The sequence below is a fragment of the Amblyomma mixtum genome, chromosome 8, assembly GCF_055824585.1.
Source record: "Amblyomma mixtum isolate Tamu chromosome 8, ASM5582458v1, whole genome shotgun sequence".
Classification (NCBI taxonomy): Eukaryota; Metazoa; Arthropoda; class Arachnida; order Ixodida; family Ixodidae; genus Amblyomma; species Amblyomma mixtum.
In genome coordinates, this window is record NC_143019.1 from 119,209,631 (window position 1) to 119,235,907 (window position 26,277).

At 46.9% G+C, this 26,277-nt stretch overlaps 1 pseudogene; it reads right to left on the reverse strand.

The window, feature by feature from the left end:
• The window catches only part of LOC149334090 (uncharacterized), a 56,667-nt pseudogene that overhangs the window by 21,088 nt on the left and 9,302 nt on the right, over positions 1 to 26,277 (reverse strand).

A 26,277-nucleotide genomic window follows, 5' to 3' on the forward strand; every position in this document is an offset into this window, starting at 1 on the left:
TCAGCTTACTGTCCGTTGCCTAGAAGGTATTCACTAAGGTAATCGCTAATAGAGTCGGACAACCTCAGACTTCAGTTAACCAAATGATCAGGCAGGCTTTCGTAAAGGATACTCGACAATAGACCACATTCACGTGATCAATCAGGCGACAGGGAAACGCGCAGAATATTACACACCCCTATATATAGCATTCATTGAGTACGGAAAGCATTTGACTCAGTGGAAAGCTCAGCTGTCATGCAGGCATTGCGAAATCAGGAGTGGAAGAGTGTTATGTAAAGATATTGGATGATATTTATAACGATTGTACAGCTACTATAGTTCTCCATAAAGTCAGGAATAAAATTACAACACGGAAAGGTGTCAGGCAGGGAGACACGATCTCACCAATGCTATTCACCGCCTGCTTACAGGAGGTATTCCGGGGCCTGAAATGGGAAGAGTTGGTGACAAGAGTTAATGGAGAATACCTGAGTAATCTGCGATTCGCTGATGACATTGCCTTGCTAAGCCACTCAGGACAAGAACTACAAAGCATGATTCATGAGTTAGACAGGCAGAGCAGAACGGTGGGGCTAAAAATTACCATGCAGAAAACCATAGTAATGTTCAACAACCTAGCAAGAAAACCACAGTTCGTAGTTGGTAGTTAGGTGCTGGAAGTAGTAAGAGAATATGTCTACTTAGGGCAGGTAGTGACCGGTGATCCGGATCATGAGAGGCAAATAACTAGAAGAATAAGAATGGGGTGGAGCGCTTATGACAGGTTCTCACAGATCATGAATGGCAGTTTGCCAATATCCCACAAGAGAAAAGTATACCACCTCTGTATCTTACCGGTACTCACCTAAGGGGCAGAAACGTGGAGCTAAACAAAGAGGGTTCAGCTTAAGTTAAGGACTATGCAGCGAGCTATGGAAGAAAAATGATAGGTGTAAAGTTAAGAGATCGGAAGAGGGCGGAGTGGGTCAGAGAACAAACGCGGGTTAATGATATCCTAGTTGAATCAAGAGGAAGAAATGGGCTTGGGCAGGGCATGTATTGCGATGGCAAGATAACCGCTGGTCCTTAAGGGTAACGGAGTGAATTCCAAGAGAAGGCAAACGTAGCAGGGGACGGCAGAAACTTAGGTGGGCGGATGAGATTAAGAAGCTTGCGGGGATACAGCGGCCGCAACTGGCAAAGGACAGGTTTAATTGGAGAGACATGGGAGAGGCCTTTGCCCTGCAGTAGATGTAGTCAGGCTGATGATGATGATGAGTTACCGCAAAAACGAGGAAGAAGGGGGGGGGTCTTTTTCCCTCCTTCGTCCTCGTTTTTCGATGCTAACTACATCATGAATGAGATAAAGTGAAATTATACATTTTTAAGCGATAGATACTTTCGCCCAACCAAAAACGCGGTCAGCTTCACACCGAGGGTATTTTTCAACTCCATCGTCGGGGCTAGCGGGATACACAAAAATGGCTCTCAAAAGAAGCAGCGGTGACTGCATTGTCTTTTGCGGAGCTTATCCTTGTACTCGTATATGTTAGCCCGTTTCGGCCTACAGCCAGCCGCCGGTTATAGCTAAGCTTTAAAATAAAGTCGGCAGCACATACCGCAGTTTACGAGTGGGCGCGGCAGCAATGCCAAGATGAGGGCTGCAAACCCTTTGTCTTCTCCATCCAGGTTTTTCTTGGATTACTGCCTCTGCTGGCGGATCAGCCACCGACGTACTACTACGCATCGTTACCGGACATTGCGGCTGCTTGCATCGATCCCGTTATCACGTCAAGTCATCCGGCTGTATTCCAAGATTTCTACCAAAGCCTTCCCAGCGGCACCACTGCTTCGTCGACGGAAGCGGCAGGAGCATCGGCATCAGCAACACCGAACTTTATAAAAGAGACGTGTCACGATGCTGCGACGCGCGTCTTTTCTTTCCTTTTTCTCTTTCCTCTAATCTTTTAACTCTCCTCTATCTGCACGTGGCAGCGGTGGTGGCTTGGCTCGAGCCAGTAGGCAGGCCCATGCAATTTCTTTTCCATCCTTCTCTCAATCACAACAACAACAACAGCTCCGGCGGACGCAGTTGTTGCTGCGACGCGCGTCTTTTCTTTCCTTTTTCTCTTTCCTCTGATCTTTTATCTCCCCTCTATCTGCACCTGGCAGCGGTGGTGGCTTGGCTCGAGCCAGTAAGCAGGCCCGTGCAATTTCCTTTTTATCCTTCTCTCAGTCACAACACAGACAGCGCGGGGCCGTGGGCGCGGCGGCAATGCCAAGACGAGGGCTGCGAACCCTTTTGTCTTCTTCATCCAGGTGAGCAAGCGCTACTGAAAATGCCTGCGTAGCAACAATGTTTGCATTATTTTACTGCCGCGTCCATGGCCCGTGCTTGATTTGATGTGTAGTTTAAGTGTTTCACTGCTATTCTTGTTGCTCAAGGAGGGCGACATCGAGGCGAACCCCTCACCAGATAATTCGATTTCGGAGCAATTGAAGGTAATTCCGGCAGACATACAGGAAATAAAGAAAGGGAAAGATGTAACGAACCAGAAGCTCAACGTTATTGAAAACAAGCTGGAAGAGATAGGAAACCTTCAGGAAAAAGTCATGCAATGTGAAGAAAAATTAACTGAATTGGGGCAACAGCTGTCAGGACAAAAAAATCGATGATTTAGAAAATAGAAGCCGACGGTCAATCCTGATTGCTTTTGGCATAAAGGAGCAAAATGAGGAACCTGACGAACAACTTCAGACAATAGTAACCAAAGATATTCTTGAAGATAAGCTAAACGGGACGGTATTAGGTATTGAAAGAACACATCGACTGGGTAGACAAAAGGCAGACAATGGAGGCAAAGATAGGCCTGTGATCTTTAAGTTACTATACTACCGTGATAAGGTGAACATTTTAAAGCCGTGTTCTAAACTTAAAGGATCTACCTATTCAATTAGCGAAGATTTTTCTCACAGTGTCCGAGAGGTAAGCAAAAACTGTGGAATCAAACCAAAGAAAATTGTGACGGGAAAGAAAAAGTGAGGTTGACGTCTGATAAAGTCCTAATTAATGGTTGTCTTTTCCTCTGGGGCAATGATAGCATCGACATCGTTGAACTAGAACCAAAAAACGAAGAAAGCGAAGTAGAGCACAGTATGAAACCACGGGCCGCTCGGTCAAGGTGCCGCAAACGTTGATCAATCGTGACGTGCGCAGCATTATCAACGAATATGAGGGTCTAGAAGCTTGCAATCAAGTCGCCATGAATGACGTAAAATGTAACGAAGCATTAACAAACACGTGTTTTCGTTGTCTCCATGTGAATGCGGGGTCTGCCGTGAATAAAACAGCTGATCTTGAGTACCTGTTTAATAAACTAGATAAGTTCGAAGTGTTTATGATTACGGAAACCGGGTACTCCTGTGCCGAAGTAATTAAAGTGCCCGGGTACAACTGGTTCTTCATGAACAGATCCTTAAATCATGGTGGCGGTGTTTGTGCTTTAGTAAAAAAGTGTATAAATTGTGACCTAGTACCAAGATTTTGTTGTTACTTCTGACTACGAAATGGTTTGCTTGAATTTTGACCATACTATTATTGTGGTTTGTTACCGGCCTCCTCAGGGGCGCATTGCAGAATTTTTTCTTTCGTTGACATAATTTTGAATTTTGTGAACTCTAACAACTAAGTGCCATTCTAGGCGGCTATTTTATGTACACGTCCTTTCCGTTAGCAGCACAGCAAAAGATTTTATTTTGTTGCTCTCCGCAAACGGCTGCATTAACACAATTGGTATGCCTGCAAGAGTTACTATGCATACAGAATCACTCATTGACCGTTTTATTACTAATTTTGATGAAAAGAGCATTGTGTCCGCTGTCTTTCATTACGACCTTAGTGACTGTTTCCCAATACTGCTAGGAGTGAAATCTGGTGTGAAGGAAAAACCAGCACGTACTTCCTTTCATCAAGCGATAACTGAGGAAAACGTTGCATCTTTGACAGACGTGGAAGCCGCTAATGATAGCTTTCTTGATAAATTTAAAGTGATTTACACCGAACATTATTTGTACAAGGCGCACGTAGCACATCGAAAAGGGCGCAAGGAGTGGATGACGTCACAATTGCTCAAGGAGATACAATCTAAAGAAAAAATGTTCCAAGACTTCATTCATACACGTGACCCCGAACTATTAGCAAGATACAAAGTCCTCAGAAATAAGCTAAACAAAAAGTTAAGGCGCGCTAGGGATTCATATTACTACCGCAAATTATAATCATGCCATGGTGATTCCCGAGAGTTATGGAACCAGATTAACAACGTTGTTTTACGCACACCTCAGACTAGCTTTCCTCAAGAGGTGCTTATTCAAGGACGAAGTGTAAATGAGCAGGAACTAGCAGAGGAGTTTAATAAATATTTCGTCACCCGAGAATACCATATATAGTTCCCCAAACATACCATATGATGCTCACATACGGCAAAGAAGTGATTCTGTGTATCTAAGTCCAACTACGTGTTCTGAAGTATACACTGCATTCATGAACATGAAGAACAGCAAATGCATCGATGCGGATGATTTGCAGATACGGCCTGTGAAGCACGTGTTAGATATTCTAGCCCCAATTTTAGCACACATATTTAATTTAAGTTTTCAATACGAAGTGTTCCCACAGCGCATGCAAATTCCTAAAGCGACAGCTTTGTATAAGAAAGCTGATAAGCTTTGTATTTCAAATTATAGGGCAGTTTCCGTGCTGCCAATCTTTTCTAAAGGACTGGAAAAAATTACCCACACGCGAATATCATGTTTTTGTGAGAAACACCAAATAATAACAAACTCGCCGTTTGGTTTTATCAAAGTTAAATCTACTGAGACAGCATTAATAAGCCAAAAATAGTATATCTTACAGTGTTTCAAGGAAAAGTAACTTGCCTTTGGTATATTTATAGATTTTTCACAGGCTTTCGACTACATCAGTCATAATATACTTTTAGCAAAGCTGTTCGGCTACGGCTTCAGGGGTCGTGTTCATACGCTTATAGCGTCATATCTTACACATCGCTTTCAGTTTGTTAGCATTAATAGCTGTCGATCCTCAGTAAAAAAAGTAACTGCTGGCGTACCTCAGGGAAGTATCCTTGGACCGCTTCTTTTTGACTTATATATAAACGATATCGTTAATCAATGCCTGCATGTGAAGTGCGATATGTATGCAGACGACGTCTCACTGTTCTTCTCATCAAGCGCATGCGACAGACGAGGCCAATAGGACACTACGTAAGTACACTTCATCAATGTTCCCTTAATAATCAGTTGAAAATTAATGTGACTAAAACTAAGGCTATTATACTCAAGCCGAACAATAAAAACATTATTCTACCATCCGATCTTAAGCTAGGTTTCGAAACGATACAGGTTGTAGACAATATTAAGATATTAGGGGTACATTTCAACAGCCAGCTAAGCTGGGACAGTCATGTTAACGCTGTCTTCAGCAAGCCTTCTAGTTTCGCAGGTATCATTAACCGGCATCGTCACTTACTTCCATGCGAACTTAAACTTCTCCTGTATAATTCGCTCTTTATGTCCCAAGTAAACTATGCGCGCTTAGTTTGGTGAACAACTACAGGTAGCAATAAAAATACGATTTACGTTTTAGAGAACAAGAGTCTACGTGCAATACTAAACGTCGGTTCTGATATAAACACCTGCGATTTATTCCGCCAGTTCAATGCCGTAGAAAAAGTTAGACTGGCTGAAAGATATAAGGAAGACATCAAACAGAATACGATTTACTTGCGTGACACGGCACACCTTTCGCTAAATGTGCAAGTTTACCCTAGCAGACACAGCGAACTGTGGCATATTCCAACACGCCGCACAATATATGGTACATATAGCCTAGCAAACACGCTGCCCCGTCTTTTAAATAAGTTTCATGCTTCAAAAATTGATATATCACGACCACGCCGCAAAGATATACAGGATGTATGTGCTACTTTTTAGATGTCATCATGCTGTCACTTCTTCTTTATCTCTTTCTTTCCACAAACTGCCGACCTGATTTTGTATAACCCAAGACCTGTTTCTCTATAAAGTGCATTTTTTCTATTCCTTTTTCTGTTGTTATTGTTTTTTTTTTTCTCCGCACCTCATTCATTATTTGTTTTTTCTGAAGATGCACCATCCATTTTTTACGACCATTGCTTTGGATTTTTGGGATGCTACTTGTGCAGGCTTTTTGCATATTCCTTGCTGCCTTGCAATGTAGGGGCCGATGGGCATGTCAAGCCACAATTCCTGGTTTTTTTTTTCCTTCGACCCTCTCCATGTGTACATGGGAAATAAAATATACTGAATACTGAATTGTCTGTTAAAAAATTCCTGTGTGGTATGTTCGAGCGCGCTTACTTATTCGTAGCGTAAAAAGATGTGAAATATGGTTTTATATCCCATTCTCAGCAAACTCAGCCAGGAGGGGATGGCCCCGCTGGGTGAGTATACTCTCGAGGAGAGGTAGTTGATGAAGGCAGCGATGTGCAATGCACAGCACCAGGGGGTGTCGCAGTTCAGCAGGAGGCGTGATGTGATCCTATCTTCCCGCTTCCATCTTGTGGAGCTGGACTTAATTGTCTCACATCAAGCACGTGGCATTTGAGTCTGCAGTACCCAAGCTCGTATACATATTGCACGTTCGGTCTAGGAGTCAGTAACAGATGAGGCCGGTCAAGTTGCTCCAACTCTGATCGGTCTTGCGAAGGCCTTTGATACGGTGAGTCATGATTTTGGTTTGCAGTATTATAACCTGCAAACAAGTGGAATGTATTGCTTAGGTGAATTAGACTGCGCTAGATACAGTCCCATATGAGGTTAATCGCAACTCATGAACTTGCTAAACCGATTCCACTAATCTCGTCGGTCCCGGCAGGGTTCCCCATTAGCACCTCTGTTGTTTAATTTATATCTCGAGACCTTGAGTCTTAGTATCATTAGATCCCAAGATATTCGAGGAATTTTATTTGATCAGTCGGAAGTTAGAATTCAAGGCTGCGCTGATGATGTTGCTTATTTCTGTTCTGAGCAAAAGAGTGTGCATGAAGCTTTTCATTTAGCAGTGCAGTTCTGTGGCGTCTCTAGCGCGGCTATAAATTTCAAAAAATGAAGGATGTTGGATGGGTGCCGCGGTACGAAACATAATCGTTTTGTTAGCATAATTTGGGACTATGTTCCTTGAGGCATCTTGGGGTTCTCCCTCACTAGGCCCGGAATAATGGGTCTTACTCAGAGTCACAGATTATCTTGGTGAGGCGCCAAACTCAGGCGTGGCTGATTAGGGAGCCATCGAATTTTTCTCGGGCACAGGTCTGCGAATTCTTCTTGGTTGCAAAACTTGTTTATGTCTTGCAAGTGATGCACTGTGCGAGGAAGCAGGTACAAGCGCTACAAAGATTATTCGAGACGTTTCTTTGGCGGTCTCAATGGGAGCCTATGCATAGAGACAATTTACTTCTTTCACTCAAGTCTGAAGAAGTTTGTCTTGTTCAAGTGTTTGTTTTCCAGCTTGTTTCACGCGTTTTCTTTCGAAGCTGCAAGCCACCCCTTTCTGCTAGCGGTGCTTAGAATACGACTGAGTTGACGTGTGCCTTAACTGTTTGCTTCGAATGGTCATGATGGAGCTTTGGGAGTTTCCCGAAGGATGTTGCTGATGCTTTTGATTTCCTTAGTTTCTTCTCGGTGTATTTATTCGACCTCGCAAAAAGGCGCATGACAAAAGTACTAATATAATCCCTGTTCCCTGTGCCAGTGTATTGGCAGCCTCACCTTATTTTTATGGATTCTAGTGTACTGAAGGAAGTTCAGAGGATGTAATTCAATCAGCTGCCAAATAATTCTTTTTTAAACTCCGCACTCAAACTCTAACCGTCAAGGCCTGGCTGCGCGCCAACGGAACTTGTCTGCCATGGTCGGTGAACTTTCGGCTGTGGTTCCATGAAGCAGTGTTTTTCTGGGACATACCTTTGCGGACAATCAACAAGAACACTGATATATATCATTACTCTATAAGGTTCTTGCCTGTCCTGAAAGTCTCTGGGATTCAGTGCGATGTGTTACTGATAATGGGACTTTTTAGCCGCTTGATGGATAGACACGCGGTACCACCTCGTTCAACTATGTCTTCGTTCCGTTAACCGTGCGCCTTGAGGTGGAGGGTTTATGCTGAGCAGGACCGGCCGCCTGAATAGTTGCCGATTCGACGCGCCTCTGTATTACGTGGTCAGTCTGTGTCCAGCTGGCCGAGAGGGCGACTTTCCATGCCAGCTACGCCCAGGCGTTACTCGTACGCGACACGATTCCCCAACCCGTGGCGCAGAGTTGCTGCCACGGTAGGTTCGAACGAAATAGGCAACGGCAGGGCACGCTAGGAAATAGTTTATATTCCTAACGCGAGGTACAGCCCACTGCGGAAGAATGTTGTATCCGATGAAATACATGTTCGGCAGGCTCGCCAAGTCGTCGCAGTCTACCGCCGTCGGGTCTGTGGGCGGGCAGCAAGGCGTCCCACGGGGCAGGTCAGCAGGAGGGCCAGCAGCAAGACAGGGGGTTTCCCGCCGCGAGCTCCTCTTTTAGACCTTCGAGCAATGCCTAACTGGGAGAAATAGGTTGCTCACAAGCTCAGGCACGCAACCTTTCCCAAAGTGACCGCATAATGATGATTATTGAAACTTTATTTTCACCAATGTAGGAGGCCTCCTACTCCCCGCCCCTGGCACGCAGGCCTAGGGCACGGGGGCCAGGACCTCGGCGACTAAAGACTGAGTGAAGATACATTAGTTCTTCGCGGCTTCAGCCGCCAGGCGGACAGCTTGCTGTTGGTCGGCGGAGACCTCGCTCCGCAGAAGGGCCTCCCAGGCTTCTCGACTTCCAATATTGCCCGCAGCGCCCGGTGATCCGGGGCATTACCAAATTATATGATCGCGGGTCCCTCTCGCTCCGCAGATCTTACATTTATCGTCTTTATTTATTGGATACTAGTGTATCCTGCAGTACTTCCCCTACAGTTTTGATTTGCAGGTGGAGGGTAGTTTACGAAGACATTAGAATGTGTGTCTGCATTCCGGAATAGTATGTGTTCACGTAAAGCATTTGGTAGCTCAGTGGGATTGATTTCCATGAAATAAAAAAAAATCGTCGTTTTTATATATATATTTATTTTTTTTACTCTCCGGCATGGTTACTTGGATGGTGGCGCCGGGTCAACGAAAGAACAGGCGCTTAACAGCTGCGCTCTAAAACATGCGGTGACCTTAATCATTAATAACTAAAGCACATTACATAAACGCCTTCATAGCAATTCAGTTTGGCGTATGCCCCACGTTAAGCTGGAGCCATGCTGTATGAATAAATGCAGTGTTCGCGTTTCCTAGTCGGGCAGCAGTTACCGAACACAAATTACAATCCCTTCTCTGTAAACGGCATTGTGAAAAACGGATATGGGTCTATTGGGACACCGGATAGGTTTATTTCCGGCGCATAACGGATATCATGGCCAGCCTACTGATCTCTCTGGAACTTTGCTTCCACAAAATTTCGAAGAAAAGCGACAATAATGCTAGGGAGCAGCCAATAGCATATAGAGCGAAGAACACTGCGACGGTGCTCCGACCTTCAATGACGTCATGGCATGGAGGACTTGGAGGAGACGGCAGTTTCCGGTGCCGAACTGCGAGGCGGGCTTCAAATACCGTGCGCAACATTCGGCGGTGCTGGAGCCTGTAAAGAGTTTAGCAGCATCCGGCCGTTTTAAAAAAATAAAATCCTCATAGAATGTTTAACGGCATAAATGAAACTCGCGACGGGCAAAAAATTTTTCGCTGCTTCGCACAGAAAGCAACGCAGCTTAAGAAAAATGGGCTGTAATTTTTATAATCGCCCAGTTACTGTACCTGAACAACCATTTTAGTGATTTCAGAGCTAACTAAAAATATCAGAATTGTCTCTTAAATGGCATTGTTTAGCAGCGTCCATTGGAATGTATTGCAAGCAGGAAATACCGGCAATGCTACTGCAGTTTCTGCACCATGAAAGCTGTCGCGCACATCGCCGCGGTGGCTCAGCGGTTATGGCTCTCGGCAACTGACAAGAAATACGTGGGTTCGTTTCCCGCCGCGGCGGTAGGATTTCGATGGAGGTGAAATTTTAGAGGCCTGTGAACTGCGCATGTCCAGAGGTCGTCACTACGGCGTCCCTTATAGCCTGAGTGAGTTTGGCAAGTTAAACTCCTCTAAGCCATAAACTGTCACAATGTTTCACAGCCACGTGAATAATTTTGCTATAACAGTAATGTGAAGGTATAATCTCGTAGGATACGGCCAAGCGTGCTTCGCGGCCTTGATGCCTGTAGTGTTCGATTTTTGCGCACGAGTGATGATTACCGTCCTCTACATTTGTGGCTCCAAGGGAGCACAAAGACCCCTATAATTTATGCCCAATTAATGCGTATTGCGGCAGCCGCTTACTGCAACGGGTGGCTTACTTGTTTCGGCATCCGCCCCGCATGCGAGAGATGCGTGATTTGATCCCTAGCGCCACTGGGTACCCACACATGATACAACGGGTACAAGATGTTCTATGGGCTCGGCATTTTTCCAGTGAAAGGCCTGAGAAACGGGTTATTAACTACACCTAGCGTAGACAAACAAAACTGGCTGGCATTAGAGGCTTCTTACAAACATAGCGTTTTTCAGGTTTGCTAGTGAAGTAAAGACTTCGGACTTGAAACCTTGTGCGATTTGGCTATACAGCCAGAGCTGCCCTTTCGCCATTAAAAAGAAAAAGAAAAACTTCGCCTCCATCTGGACATTTCTTCAAACTACCTCCCTGCAGGGTATGCAATCACAATATGGCAATTACTTTTCCTTAAGAATCTGTAAGCTGTTGCATAATTAGGAATCTACTTCCTGCCGCCTTGCCGACCTAGTAACTGACGAAAAAACATTCTGTGCTATGGTTTTGCTGTGGTAACTTGGAATCCTACGACCTCATAGAGAATTTCCGTTATCGCACTGCCCTCACTGCACAGGGGTGCTCGCGACAATCGGCGCAGAAAAAATACACAACTGGTAATGAGGAAAATCCGTACTAGCTAGCATCTGATCATTATTACGCACAGAAAGGCACAGCCCTGGTGAGTCTCTTACCAACTCAGCCATCACATTTTCGCTCAAGCAACACTCTCACAAATATCAGCAAAAGTCTAGGAATGCACATGAATAAGGTTGCTTACCGCAAAGGGTGAGACTTCAACATATACGACGGCCGATGAAGAAATCCGCAAACTTCTCCGGGCAGCAAATTCCATCTTCAGGCGGCCAGGATTTCCTCCTCGCTGCAGATAGACAGTGCCACGTGTTTTCCGTCCCGGGCCCTTTCGTAGCACGCAGACACTGCAAAATGACTGAAGCAATCACCGCGGCAGCGAGCCATGGATTCCATGAGAAAGTCGTCGCGGGTCCGCTGGCCGTTAACAAAGTAAAGCTCCCACTCTCCAAACCAGTAGATCGTCAGGCAAGGCCTAACTGACCCCGTGGCGAAGTGAAGCTTGAGCTTTTCCATGCTTCTCGGGCCGCTTAACAGGGCAGGAACGCTCTCTATGGCGATGACTGTGGTCTGTACATAGTTTGCGAGGAAAAACATCGCCGCGGTCCAGACAGCCAGGACGGCGCTTCGATAGGGCGCAGCGCTTCCAACGGTGTCGGGAGGGCATCGCCCAAGGAGTGAGCAGACTAGGAAGAGTAGGAGACCAGCGGGCGAGAAGTCTAGGCGGGCGAACAAAAGCACACTGCGAATCCAGAGGACGGAAACAACAGAGAGGCTTAGTAACATGACGTTTACTGCAAACCAAACCGCTGACATCCAGGAATCGATAAACGATATGCGAAGGGTAACTTCGCGTCGACTGAATATGCAAATCTCTGCGGGGGAGTAATAAGCGTCTATTGAAAAGCGCCATAGTTCGGAAATCATGGTTGGGAGGGGAGAGAGTTCAAAGTCGGCTCTCTTTACGCTCAGGATAAAGTAACTGTTGCCATTCGCGATAATATCAACTGTGTTATTTCTCGCCCTGTATGCGTCTAACGCGGCCATGCTTTCTGGGTGTTCAGTCAGTTGGGCACCGGGCATTCCGATTGTCGCAACGTAGTATTTTCTGGCTGGTAGATCTTTTTCGAGGTCTGCTGCGCCGAACAGCTCCGAAGCTGATGTGTAGTACTTCCTAAAGTCGCATTTCTTGAAGTCATTGGCGGGAACGCTGAAGCTTTGAGGAGTCACGCTGGTAACTCCACAAAGTCCTTCTTTATCGAACTCATGAAGCGTTTGCTCGTGTGAGTCGCCGAAGACGAACAGGCGCAGTGTATTAACAACACTCGCGTGGCTTTGCAGTTTTTCTCTCGTGGCTTCGGTGAGATTCCTGTACCACGGGACAAACAGGAGCCGGTCTGTAGAAAACTACCCGTACCAATCGCATGGTCGCGTGACAGGTGCCGGCCAGAACTCCCTGAGTAGTTGTAGCGGGGTTCCGCTGAGGTACCTGACAGGAACAGGTAAATGGTTTGATAACATGTCAAGTTGCGTTGCTCTGATTGGCGAATGGATTATGATGCGCTGTGCTTTGGATAGCGAGGAGGCTTAGAGTGCTGCCAGCATATCAGGATGTAGGTTAATAACATCCGGGGGCACTGGAAAATGTTGGTCTGCCATCGTTGTGGAGAGGAGGGCAAAAATCCTGAGTGTGCCAGAGAAACTACGCCGCATGTCAAAGTGTGCCCGGGATAAATAGGCTAATATTGAGAACTTCCATTGATTTCGCCTCACTATTTTATAATATAGAGGCGCGGAAATGCAGGAAAGAGCAAGAACACCTTCACATGAGTAAGTGCAATGTTAAAGAAAGACCGTAGCAGCTCATCGCTGGTGGAGGCCGCCAGATATACTGAAAGTGAACACTATGCAGACAGCAGTGATCTGCGAGGAAGCAAGTGAGATTTCTTCGTGCTTATGTCCTGTACGTGAGCAGCTTACAAACCAACAAAGCTTATTCTTTGTTGCACTGAGAAGCTCTATTTATTCAGAGAGGCGCAGTGCAGAGTTTCATCACGTGTTGGATTGCAGTGATGTTGACTTGAAGATGCGCACCTGTGGCCTTTCTGTAGTGCTGCACATTGAGAGGATGCTGCCAAACAAAGAAACGAGCCTACACCACAGCAGTGATTGGCGCTCCGCTCATTTCGTACGTGTAGATGTTGCTGCGTGGTGACGTCTAAAGGCCTCTGCGGAGAGAGTTGGAGAAACTGAGCATAGAGGAAGGAGTGCTCTTCGAGGACCAATGTAATGCGCTACTGCGGCTTCCTAGTTCAAGACTCACGTGATGTGCTCAGGAGAGAACGAAGGACGGCCAATCAACATAAAGCGACTTAAGTGGGCGGTATTGCAGCCCGTCCATATCGAGCGGACCACGCAGTACTATTGCTGCGAATGCCTTAAGAGAGCCATCGTGCCAAATATCAAAACTTTTGTTTGTGTACAGACAAACGCTTTCAGAACGCAGTCACCAATCGCTGAATTTCTCTACTTTTCAATTCAGGCGCTCATTGAAAGTTTACTCACACGAGTCCATTAACAATGCGATCTAGAAGCGGCCTGCCCAGAGGCAACCTTAAATGTGCGGAATCGTCGGTAAGCACTCAATGAAAACGAGAAAATACTTCTTTTCGTCAATTATCGCTCAAATTGAACTGCACATATCGATAAAATCAAAAAAATACGCAAAAACTCCCTGCACGGATGCAGATTGCTGTATAGACCGTGTTTGCAGCTCACAGTTGAAGGATGTGTAGAGAAGCGTTTACGGCAGAGCACCGGAGTGGTGTTGATGGGGCTCTGGTGCGCTGTGTAGGCGCTGCTAAAGGAGTCTAATGAAGGCGTGTACTGGCACGTGTGGTTGTTGATTTTGTGCTCGAAAGAAAGGAAAAAAAGCTTTTATGTCTTTGTATGTAAATGAACAAATATATCTCCTGCCGTAATTCAATCGATTAGTGTTGAGTATTTTAGTTACCTTTCCTGGCAGTTCGCAGCCACTCAACGCGTGTTTACTTTGAGTCGCACAAATCTGACCTTTGAGTGAGGTTTATATTGTATTTTGATGTTTTTGTAGCATTGATAGTTACACTGTAGATATACGATTACGCTAAACAGAAAAAAGAAAGGCTGTCTGTGCGGTACTTACAGAGGCATCCAGGACGAAGAGTGGGTTTATATGTCATTCGGTTACCTGTCTAATGATGGCGAATAAATCATCCATATAATTCAAACGTGTTGTTGCTGGAGCTTCAGGCGAACTTGCTGCTGGTTGCTGACATATAAAACGTGGGGCCTTCGCTCCGGCTGCACGTGGAGTGGGTTCCAGTGATTCGACTTTGTTGACAGCTGCTTCGAGTGTCCCCAGTAAGAGTTTGTGCGTAGCTTGGTACCTTATGACTGAGATGTCAATGCAGGGATTCCGCACAAATAGGTGTCGCGCAATTCATCTGATTACTGTGGTGCCACGTGACCGCATTGTGCGATGGGCTAGAGCGACACCGAGGCAACATTCACTGCGGTAGTGCATATTCCAAAATTTCAGGAGGTGTAAAGAGGGAAGGAGGGATCGTCGACATAAGCGGAATAACAGAAAGCGCGCATGTACTTGCACCCATATTTATGCAATAATTAGGAGTACTTAATTGCCTTTCGTATCATCAGCACCCAGGGCATAAAAAAACATATTTTTGGCTCTCTTGTATGATTAAGACATGTGGCTGTTTCTATCTTCCAACTGCATGTTGTTATCAATGCATATACGTAGGTTCATTTATTCCACAAAAGAGACACTTACAGCACTGGAGCACAGAAATTTTATGCAGTGTACCTCGCGGTTAGCATTTGGAACTTTCACGATCTTCATTTAGCGCACGCATCAGCATTCTTGCTATTCACAAAATTGTTTTAATAAAATGAACTTGTTCTATCACAAGACACGTTTCAAGCATTGGATCACCCGTGTGTTGCGATACGAATCGATGTTATTGTTTTCTGCGTCACAAAGTAAGGCCCCTTCCATTGCATCAGTAAATTATTATGATCCGTCGGTTGCAGGATGAGAACCCTGTAACCCGGATTCAGACTCCTGTGGGTGGCTTTCTTGTCATAGTAGCCCTTATAGCGCTCGCCCCCTCTCCCCCCCCCCCCCCCCCTAGGCCGTGATGTGCAAGCCTCCATGTTTCCTCCAAATTGTTGCTCAAGAACGTATCTGTCCGTTGTCTTGAGATCTGGTGCAATCTCTTCATTTGCCCGCAGCTCCTTGAGTAACCAAGTGGACCTCTAAGGGTTTTCCCATACATCTCGAAGAGCGAGAAACCGAGACTCATTTGCGGCACTTCGCGGCAAGCGAACATAAGAGCTGGATGTATCTATCCCAATCAGCAGGTCTCTCTTGGCACATTTCCCTGGTCATGTTTTTGAGCGCGTCGTTGAACCGCTCTACATGCCCGTTACACATGGGATGGTATGGCGTTGTAAGTGACTGTCTTACTGACAAAAGGCGGTTAACCTCCTTCATTAGTCCCGACGTGAAGTTCGAGCCACAGTCACTCAAAATTGCCCTCGGGAACCCATTACGCGACATCTGCACAAGACCTTACGCCAATTGGATACGGTCAATATTCTTCAATGCAATAGCTTCTGGATAACATGTCACCACGTCGACCAGGGTAAGCACATACCTATGGCCTCTGGCGGATGCTTGAGATTGGCCTCCACAATGTCATTAGCTACACTTTGAAGCGGTAGTCCGATGGTCGGCACCTTGCCCAGAGGTACGGGACGAACTCTCCCTTCGGAACTGCGCTGTGGCAGACGTCGCACGAGCGAACATAGCGCTTAACGTGATTCTGGACACCTGGCCAGAAGAACTGCTCGGCGATTCTAGACACCGTTTTGTGAACACCCTGTTATCAGGCCACAGTAGCGTGAGGTCCTAAGTGTAACACTGTCTCTCACGTATGCTTCGGTAACACAAGCTGTTGGCCCGCCTTCTCGAGTAAATATGCATGCCCTGTGTAGAAGACCGTTGACGAAATGATATTCAGAAATACGTACGACTCCTTTTTCTTTTTACCTTTTCCGCAACTAGTTCGAAGCAGACTTTCAAGCTGGAGTGCTCTCTTTGCTTAATTGCGATTTCTTTCTTTGTTACGCAAAGACACATCGTAATGGGAGTAGAGAGCGGACGCTTCGTTGCTCGGGCAGTCACTGGAGGTCTTGTCTCCACTGCCGACGAGAAACTGTCTGCCCCATCACCCGCCTGAGCTGTCTTTCCATCATTTCCTTCTTTGTCTTTCCATCTTGCTATCTTTTGGGTGCTTCTCAACGTCGAGCATCCTCCAATCGGGATCGGGGTCCTCGACACTTCTTGCACCCGTAATGTCTCCCAAGGTGAGATCGTAGATTGGTTGTTCTATGTATTTTGCCACTATATGTCCATTATAACAAGGCGTTGACGCAACAATCCTGGCTTCAGGAAGGTACCCGACTGTGCTATATACAAGACTGACGGCCGACGTACGAGGGGGTACCCAAAATAAACCGGACTTATTTTTGTTTGAATTTATTTGTTCACATTTTAAGCACAGACCTTCAATCTCCTTCAAAATATTCCCCACTTGCAATGATACGCTTGTCGAATCTTTCATTCAATTTTTCAAAACATTGTTTAAATTCATCTTTTGTGATGCTTGACAGTGCCTCCGTCGTTTTTTTCTTCACCTCAGCAACATCAGCGAAACGCTTTCCATTCACCTATTTTTTCATTCTAGGAAACAAAAAAAGTAGCACGGGGCAAGGTCGGGAGAGTATGAGGGTTGAGGAATAGGGGTCATGCCATATTTGGTCCAAGATTGTCGTAGATACAGGGCTGCGTTAGCAGGGGCATTGCCATGATGGAAAAACCAGTCACCCGACCGCCACAAATCTGGCCGCTTCCACAGCACACTGTTGCCCAATCTTTTCAAAACATCCAAGTAGAAAGCCTGGCTAACTGTCTGACCCTGCGGAACAAATTCTCAATGGACGACTCCTCTAACGTCGAAAAAACAAATCAGCATTGTTTTGAGGTTTGGTTTCACCTGACGAGCTTTCTTGAGGCGAGGTGAATTTGAAGTTTTCCATTGGCATGATTGTTGCTTTGATTCAGGATTCGATTCAGGAACACTTGAGTTGTCCCCATAGCATCGTTCTTGTACGTCTTTCTTAATATTTATAGAGTTTCCATTCAACTTTTTCCCACCAAAAATCAGAATTTCACCGGCGCACGCTGTTCACGAAAATCAGCCATTGCAAAAACGACACTCACACAAAACAGTCGTCACTCTAAAACTCTGCCTAAACTATTCTGACCTCCTTCAACGACGGCACTCGGCTTACTGACCCTGGAATGTTTGTTCTATGCGCTCCTAGTGATAAAACGCGGTACCGAAGAAGCTTTGCCGACCAAAAATTTAGTCCGGTTTCTTTTGGGTACCCCCACGTATTCCCTGCAAGATCCTGGTCCTTACCCGGCTTCTCTGACCCAAAACTGTGATGGCTGCGCTGTCTCTAAGCACCAGTAGAGGACGACTGCCTATTTGCCCAACCATAAGCGGCATTGGTGCTTTCGACTCGGTTGTTCCACTCACCGCCTCACTTTCCAGCGGTGTTTGCTCTCCTTGCAGCTGTGGAACATCAGGTGGCGTGACAATTTCTACCCGAGAGTCTACAGCACATGCGGCTCGGTCCTGCGTTCTATATCGGCACCATCCACTGTATGTCCTCTACTCTTACATCCTTGACACACAACCTTTGTCGTTTGGGCAACGCTACTAGTCCGACGTCAACTACACGGTGTCCCACCTTGCCACAGAGGAAACACCTTACTGGCGCCTTACATGCACCGCCATAGGGTCTTGGTTTTGACGCATCTGTCTCCAGGACCTTTTGAGTTTCCTCCGTTGTCTTACACATATTTCGCAGCCCTTGGGCCTCGAGAAATTTGTCTGCAGTGTCGGCAAAGTTTTCCAATGAACACAACTTTCTTTCTTTCAAGAATAGCGCTAGCTTTCGACTCCAACATCCTAAAAACTGATCGGTCACCAGTGTGTCACGCACCCCTTCAAAACCCTTTTCTGTGTTTGACATATCAAGCCACCTGTCGAAATAGTTAGTCAGCGTGCAGGAAACCTGGATAGCGGCTTCAGAATCCTCAGGTCTCGCAGTGCGAAGTCTCTCACGAAAGCCCTCTGCCGTATGGCTGAAAACTTTGGACGAGTGCCTTCTTGAATTTCTCGTCGTCCATGGAATCACCAGCAGGCATCCTGCGAAACACATTCAACGCCTTCAAGACTAAACATATGCTTAACGCCGTGTCCCATTCACTGCGCTCCTATTGCCTTGCCTCGAAGTTATCCGCTCGAATCATTGCAGATATGCGTCCAAATCATCAGTTTGTCTCCAAAACGAGCCATCAGCTTTCTTGAACAAACTCTGGCTGGTCTAGGAGATTCTGTACCCGATAATTAACGCTGATCAACGCCCGTAACTCCTCATATCCTGCCGCGACATGCGCGTGTTTCCACAAGAGAAACTCCTTCTTCAAACCTATGTTGAGAGCCAGTTCTAACGTTTTTGCCGAATTAATACTTTCTGCTGTCAGAAGGTCGGAAACATCCGAGCCAAAACAAAAAAAAAGAAAAATGAAACCTGGCGGGCTCGCCAGTTAACTTTGTCAGGGATCCTCCGAGAACACTCGAACCGAAAGAACGGACTTGCGACACGTGTACACACACAGACGCACATTTAATGCACCCTACGCGACACAAACACTAGCACACAAAATTAACAAAACTAACACAAAACACAAAGTCTGTTAATACCCATGACCCGGGAACGGCCAGTCTACTGTCGTTCGGCTTTCGTGCTCACGGTTCGGGGCTGCGGAAGCGTTTCATGGGTGCAGTCAGTGGCATCTATAGGTAGCCGGCGTCGAGGTGGCGTTGGAAGTGCTCAGGGTGGCATCTCTGGCGGCGTCGTTGGCGGCCTCGTAGACCTTCCCGGTCAATGTGACCGTGGAGCCGATGCTGGTGGCGATGGCGTCCTGGGTACCACCCGGAATGGTGGGAACAGCGCTGGAGGCAGCCCTGGCCGTACACGTGGTTGCGTCAGCCGCTGAATCCCCGGAACCGGCTAGGAAATAGCAGGAAGTCTAGGGCGGGACGCCGTATAAGCCGTGATCACGGGAGTGGTAGCCGGCATCCCACTCTTCCAGCCGAGGTATTCCTGACCCACCGCCACCACCGCTTCGCTGTTCTTCAGCCCCGTGCCACATTATCCCTCGCGCTTTTATAAACTTGGCGTTGGTACACGTCATCCTTGTCGTCGTCATCGTCTTCTCTTCACTGCCAATCATCTCTTCCCACCTCACCGAATACTTCTCCATCTTCTTTATACTTGGATTTATATATATCATGCTTATCGTCATCCTCGTCGTCTTCTCCAAACATCTTTAGTTCATACTTTTATTTAAAACCTCCTCTTCTATTCGACAAAGGGCATTAGACTATGCTGCAAACAGTCACATATAAGATTGACGTAAGGCATTAAGTTACTGACAGATTCCACTAATATCGCCTGTTCGGCAGGCTTCCCCTTTATCACCTCTATTATTTCATTTATGTCTCGAACCCTTCTGCTTTAGTATCATCCGATCCCAAGCTATTCGATGATTTTCACTAGAACACTCCGAAAGTAGAATGTAGCCTATGCTGATGACGTCGTTCTTTTCTGTTGAGATAGAAAAAGAGTTAGCCAGAAGGTTTGCATTTAGTAGTGCAGTTCTGTGCCATCTCTGGCGAGGCTCTAAATTTTGAAAAATTAAATCAATTCTGGTCTGGTTACTGCGGAGCGAAACCTATACTCTTTTTGGTGGCCTTAGCTGGGACTCTTTTCCCTATAGTATCTTGGGGTTCCCCTTCATCAGGTCAGGAATAATGGGTCTTAGTGGAAGTAAGAAATTCTCGCTGTGAGGCGCCAACTGGAGGCCTGAATGTCACATGACATATGACAAGATGACAAGATGACACATGTGCAGTGTGTGGTAGATCTGTGGAAACAATTGAACACCTCGTAGTCAAATGTGACGGTATCCATCCGGATGTCGATGCAGGCGCAGTCACTCTTCCTGAGGCCCTAGGGCTTAAAGATAACAATGGTCATGTAAATAAATCTGCAGTGGAAGTCAGCAAAAAGCGATTGGAGGATTGGTGGCTGAAAAGCAGAGATGTGGCATAAGGTTAGAATTGTAGAAAACCGTAGGTAAAGATGGTGGCGATTCTTAATGAGAATTGCCAACACAGTAAACAAAAAAATAATAAAGAAGAAAAGCTGAGCATGGTGGCAATTGCCACCACCCCGTTTCAAACGGGGCGCTCCTATGCATTCATCCATCCATCCATCCATCCACCCACCCACCCACCCACCCACCCACCCACCCACCCACCCATCCATCCATCCATCCATCCATCCATCCATCCATCCATCCATCCATCCACCCACCCACCCACCCACCCACCCACCCACCCACCCACCCACCCATCCATCCATCCATCCATCCATCCATCCATCCATCCATCCATCCATCCATCCATCCATCCATCCATCCATCCATCCATCCATCCATCCATCCATCCATCCGTCCGTCCATCCGTCCGTCCGTCCGTCAGTCCGTCCGTCCGTCCGTCCATTCCATTCCATTCCATTCATCCATCGTGTCGGGAGGTCTCAATATTTGCTCTGGCGCAAGTTAGCAATATTTTCTTGGTTGCAGGGATTGGCTGTGTATTTAAAGTGATGCACTGTGTGAGGAAGAAGGCATAGACACTGCGCGGGTTATTGGCGACGCTTCTTTGGCGCGCTATGAGTCGAGGTAATTTGTTTCTATCGAGTATGCAGGAGTTGTCCTGCTAAATTATTTTCTTCAATAGCTTGGTTCACGGTTTTTTTATTTTTCAAAAGCTGCCACTCCGTTCTGCTAGCAGTGCTGAGTACCTGAATGAGTTGTCGCCTGCCTTATCTGTTTGTTTCGGCTAGTCATTGCTGTGTGGGAGCTTTGTGTCCTGAAGGAGGTTGCTAACACCTTTGGTTGGGTGACTGTTCAATTCTCATTAATATATTTGTTTGACCAGTAAAAGCGGCAGATGGCAACAATACTAGTAGAACCTGTGTTCTCCCTGCACGTGTATCGGCAGCCTTACCTTGGTTTCACGAATTCCAGTGTAATGCATCGATTTCAGTGATATACAACCTGCTGAAAAATCCTTTTGTTTTAGACTCCACACTTCAACGACTATCCCCATCAAGGCTTGGCTTCGCTCGAGGGAGACTTGCCTGCCGTGTTCGGTGAACTGTGCAGTGCTTCGAGTGTCGAAGTGGTGCAGTGTTTGCCCGGGACATATTTATCTATTTAATTATTTATTTACTGATTTATTTATATATTGTACCCTCAGGACCCGAAGGCATTACAGTGCGGAGTAGGGATACATTAAAACAGGGTGTAGACAGCGAAAGGCAATTTTTTACAGTAATAAACAAACACTTATTCATAAAAAGACATTAAGGACTTTACAAAATGCAATATTATCAGAAATACCTGCGATGTCGTTGGGAAGGTGATTCCAGTTCACACAAGTTCGGGGTATGAATGAGTCATGAAAACATTATTGTGACAAGATGGGATTCCAACTTTATGACGGTGATCATAAAGCGCGTGCTGATATGTAACATGGTCTTGACAGTACATTATGTTTGAGAAATCTGTTGTGGTAAATTTTATGAAAAAGACAAAATTAAGCTATTGATCTGCGGTGGGAAAGAAGTGGTAGGGACCAACTAGATTTCCTGGTAGTTACACTGCTTTCGGGGTTAATTAGAAAGACTGAAATAGCATGCACGGTTCTGCACAGCTTACAAACCTGTAACGCGTGAATCGATGCCAGGGCTCGAGACAGATGCAGCATATTCTAACTTGGACCATACCAATGTTTTATAAAGTAATAATTTTAGTGAACTAAGCGAACATGACAAATTTCTTCGAAGGTACCCAAGCATGCGATCAGCGTTATTTATTATGTATTCAACGTGAGGTTTCCAAGGCAAGTTGCAAGAAATGTAAACACCGAGATATATGTAAGATGACACGGTTTCGAGAGCGACGTTGTTAATGTGATCAATAGAAGGGGCATTAGAGAGACGAGAAATGCGCGCATGTTTACACTTATTAATATTTTTATTAATGGTGTTATTGTTAAGCGGACAATCAAAAAGTACATAGAGATATCGCCCTACACTGTGAGGTTCTTTGTTGTCCTGAAAGTCTCCGAGATTCCGCGCGATATGTGAATGCTTTGACATTTTTCGAAGCGCTAAAACAATGTGGACGAAGAAGGAACAGACAGGGACGAGCGCTACTTCCAACTGTTTATTTCGTAAAACCGCAAGTGCTTTAAACAGATCTAGAACGCTTTTATGACACGGCAGAAAACTGCACGTGCGAGATTACACAGTATAGCGCCGAGACTAACAGAACCAAGACGATAAGTGCACGATTACGTTGATACCCTGAGGAAGGCAAGTTCTTTTTTTGACAATGAAATAGAAGGTGAGCTTACACAAGTGCTACCCAGTGATGCTGTGTTGTGTGCTTCTATGATCTCTCGGGTTAGTTGATCACGACTACGTCCGATGATGTGGCACTGATTTAACAATGGAGCACAATTACGGCACTTACTGCAGTGAATGGCTAGGTTGCTTCCGCAGGAATTTTGAACATTGTTGTTTTGCTGGCGTAGCCGGTCATTGAGACAACAGCCCGTTAGCCCAACATACTTTTTTCGACAAGATAGAGGGATGCAGTACACATCACAGTCTACACAGTCCACGTACGCTGTTTGGTGTTTCATACCACATAATTGTTTGACAGAAGAGTAGGGTTTCGTCAGCTTGCAAAGCTTGTTTAGCTTGTTATGGGCCGTGAATACAACTCTCACATCTGCTTTCTGCGCTATATTTTCAAGTTGTGGGAAACAGCGTGCACGTAAAGGAGCACAGCAACCTTTTTATTGCGAAAGCAATACTACTTGCACTTTCAGCCTTTGCCGTGCCGTGGCGGTGCCACCATTGACCTTTCGCATGACCTCTGTGTGACGTCACGCCGAAGAGCTGGGCGACCATCTCGCGCCATCTGCGAGTAGTGGCGGTGCCTCCGCCGGCGGCTTAACATCTGCTTCGACGATGCCACCTACCGCTAGGGACGCTCGTCGCAATGAGCGTAAGAGAGAGCAGCGAGCTACAGAGACGGAGGAACAGCGCGTGAGAAGACTTTCTAAGAGGCGTGCTCAGTGTGCAGCTTTGCGTGTACGTGCAACCTCTTCACTGGAAACAGTGGAAGATGGGACGGATGTTACTCATTCGCTCAATGCCATGGACAGTGATGCAGAAGCCAGGTGTAGTCTCAGCAGTGATGAACGTTCGACCTTGACGAAACGACTGCGACGTGCATTGCTTTCGCAATTTCCGGGCTTAACCAAGCTAAGCCACAGCCAATTTTTTCTTTCACTAGACTTATTTGCGATTTCGTCACGACCGTACAGGTTCTAAGGACCCGTTCTGCTACCGAGACCTGAAGTGGAACCGGGTGGCCAGCGGCGGATGGCCGGTTCACTTGTTTGTGGAAACTACGGGGCATGCAGTGGTGGCAAGATTTCGCCAATGCGTTTCTGAAACAAAGTGCAATCCGATGGCACCGATGCTTTCACGCTTGTTGACACCAGTGCTGCTATATCTGTACTCAGTGCGAAAGTGTGCCGCCAGTTACGACAAGGGATGACTCCGCTATCTGGGTTTATGCTTCGCGCCGCTAATTCGCAAATTATCGCGCCTTTGGGGGACTGTACAGCCCGAGTTACTATTCACGACGTTCTCTACGTTGTTGAATTCATCGTCTTCGCATCGCCGTCTCACGACGTGATCTCAGGCTGGGACTTTCTCTCCCAACATGAAGCTGTCATCGACTGCACTCGTTCCGAAGTCACCCTTCTTCCGTTCGGCGACGCCTCGGTGAACGCTTCCACTAACCCGTGCTCGAAGTTGACTGTGGCTGATGACGTCGTGATCCTGCCGTGCTCTGCTGTGCTCATCTCTGTTCATTGCGACTTTGCATCCAAGGGCCCTGTCACCTTTATCCCGTCCGACTCCTTCCCTTCTCTCCGCTGTCTACCCCTCCCATTCGCCGTGCTTAGCGTCTCAGCCGGCTGCAGCGCCTTGCCCCTGATGAATCCATTATTGTGCCACTCTACTCTTCTTCGCGGTGAATGCCTGCGACGTGTCCAGCCCTTCGCCTCCGTCGTCGCCTGGGACCCTTATGAGGATGACTCCTGCAGCATGCAACTGTCTTCACTTAATTCTTGCCCACCGTCTCCTGATTCCGCTCCTGAAGCCGTCTTCGCGCGCTCAATTGACGCGAATCTTTCGCCATCGGAACAGACCCAGCTTGCGGCCCTGCTACATAAGTTTCGGTCATGGTTTGACTTCTCTCACCATCGTTTGGGCCGCACCTCAGCTGTTACCCATCGGATCGACACTGGCGCCCATTCGCCGTTGCGCCAACGCCCATATCGCGTCTCGGTCACCGAACGCCAGGTTATCGACGCCCAAGTAAATGACATGCTGCAGCGTGGCGTCATACAACCATCGCACAGTCCTTGGGCTTCCTCCGTCGTCCTTGTCACCAAGAAAGACGGCTCTATCCGCTTTTGCGTTGACTACCGGCGCCTGAACAAAATTACCCGCAAAGACGTCTATCCGCTGCCCCGCATTGATGACGCACTTCACTGCTTGCAGGGAGCTGAATTCTTTTCTTCTTTAGATCTACGTTCCGGTTATTGGCAAGTCCCGATGGCCGACGCTGACCGCTCCAAGACAGCCTTTGTGACGCCTGACGGGCTGTATAAATTCAACGTCATACCCTTCGGACTTTGCAATGCCCCTGCCACTTTTGAGCGGATGATGGACACGATACTGCGCGGCCTGAAATGGAAAACATGCTTATGTTACTTGGACGATATCGTTGTTTTCTCCCCAGATTTCCAGATGCACCTCGTTCGCCTGGAGCAAGTTTTGGGATGCCTCGCGGCAGCCGGGCTTCAACTCAATTTAAAGAAATGTCGCTTTGCCGCTCGCCAGTTGACGATTTTGGGCCACGTCGTGTCGAAACAGGGTGTCCTTCCTGGCCTAGCAAAGCTTCGTGTGGTCTCTGGGTTCCCGAAGCCCTCTACGATGAAGGAACTTCGCAGTTTCATCGGCTTATGTTCTTACTTCGAACGCTTTATCCGAAATTTCGCTTCTATCATCGCACCTATGAGTGCCCATGTTCGTGGCAGCAGCGATCTATCAAGCTGGAGTCCTGCCTGTGACGAAGCGTTCATCACGTTGCGCCCTCTACTTACCTCTCCGCCCATACTGCGCCACTTTGACCCTGCTTCTCCAACTGAAATCCACACAGATGCCAGTGGCGTTGGTATCGGTGCTGTTCTTGATCAACGCAAAGCGGGGTATGCGGAGTATGTGGTTGCATACGCGAGCCGCAGCCTGACCAAGCCAGAGCAGAACTACTCAGTCACTGAAAAAGAGTGCTTGGCGATCGTTTGGGCGATCGAGAAATTTCGGCCTTACGTATACGGCCGGCCTTTCGAGGTCGTCACGGATCACCATTCCCTATGTTGGCTGCCGTCCCTAAAAGACCCAAATGGCCGCCTCGCCCGATGGACGATATTCGTGTGGTCTGTCGCTCTGGCAAGAAGCATAACGACGCAGACGCTTTGTCTCGTTCACCTCTAGCCAATGAAAGTGCCTCTCCTCCCGCCATCGACTGCGGGTCTTTGTCATTGGAGGATATTCCCAACGAGCAGTCGAAGGACCCTTGGATCACATCTCTTGTACGCTATCTTGGAGACCGTTCTGTCGTGTCGATACCGCTCGTAATCCGCCGTCAGGCTGCCCACTTCACTATTCATGATTGGATTATGTACCGCCGAAATTATCTCTCTGATGGCCGCAAATGGCTCCTAGTGATTCCTGGACATTTACGCTCAGGAATATGCGCAGCCTTTCATA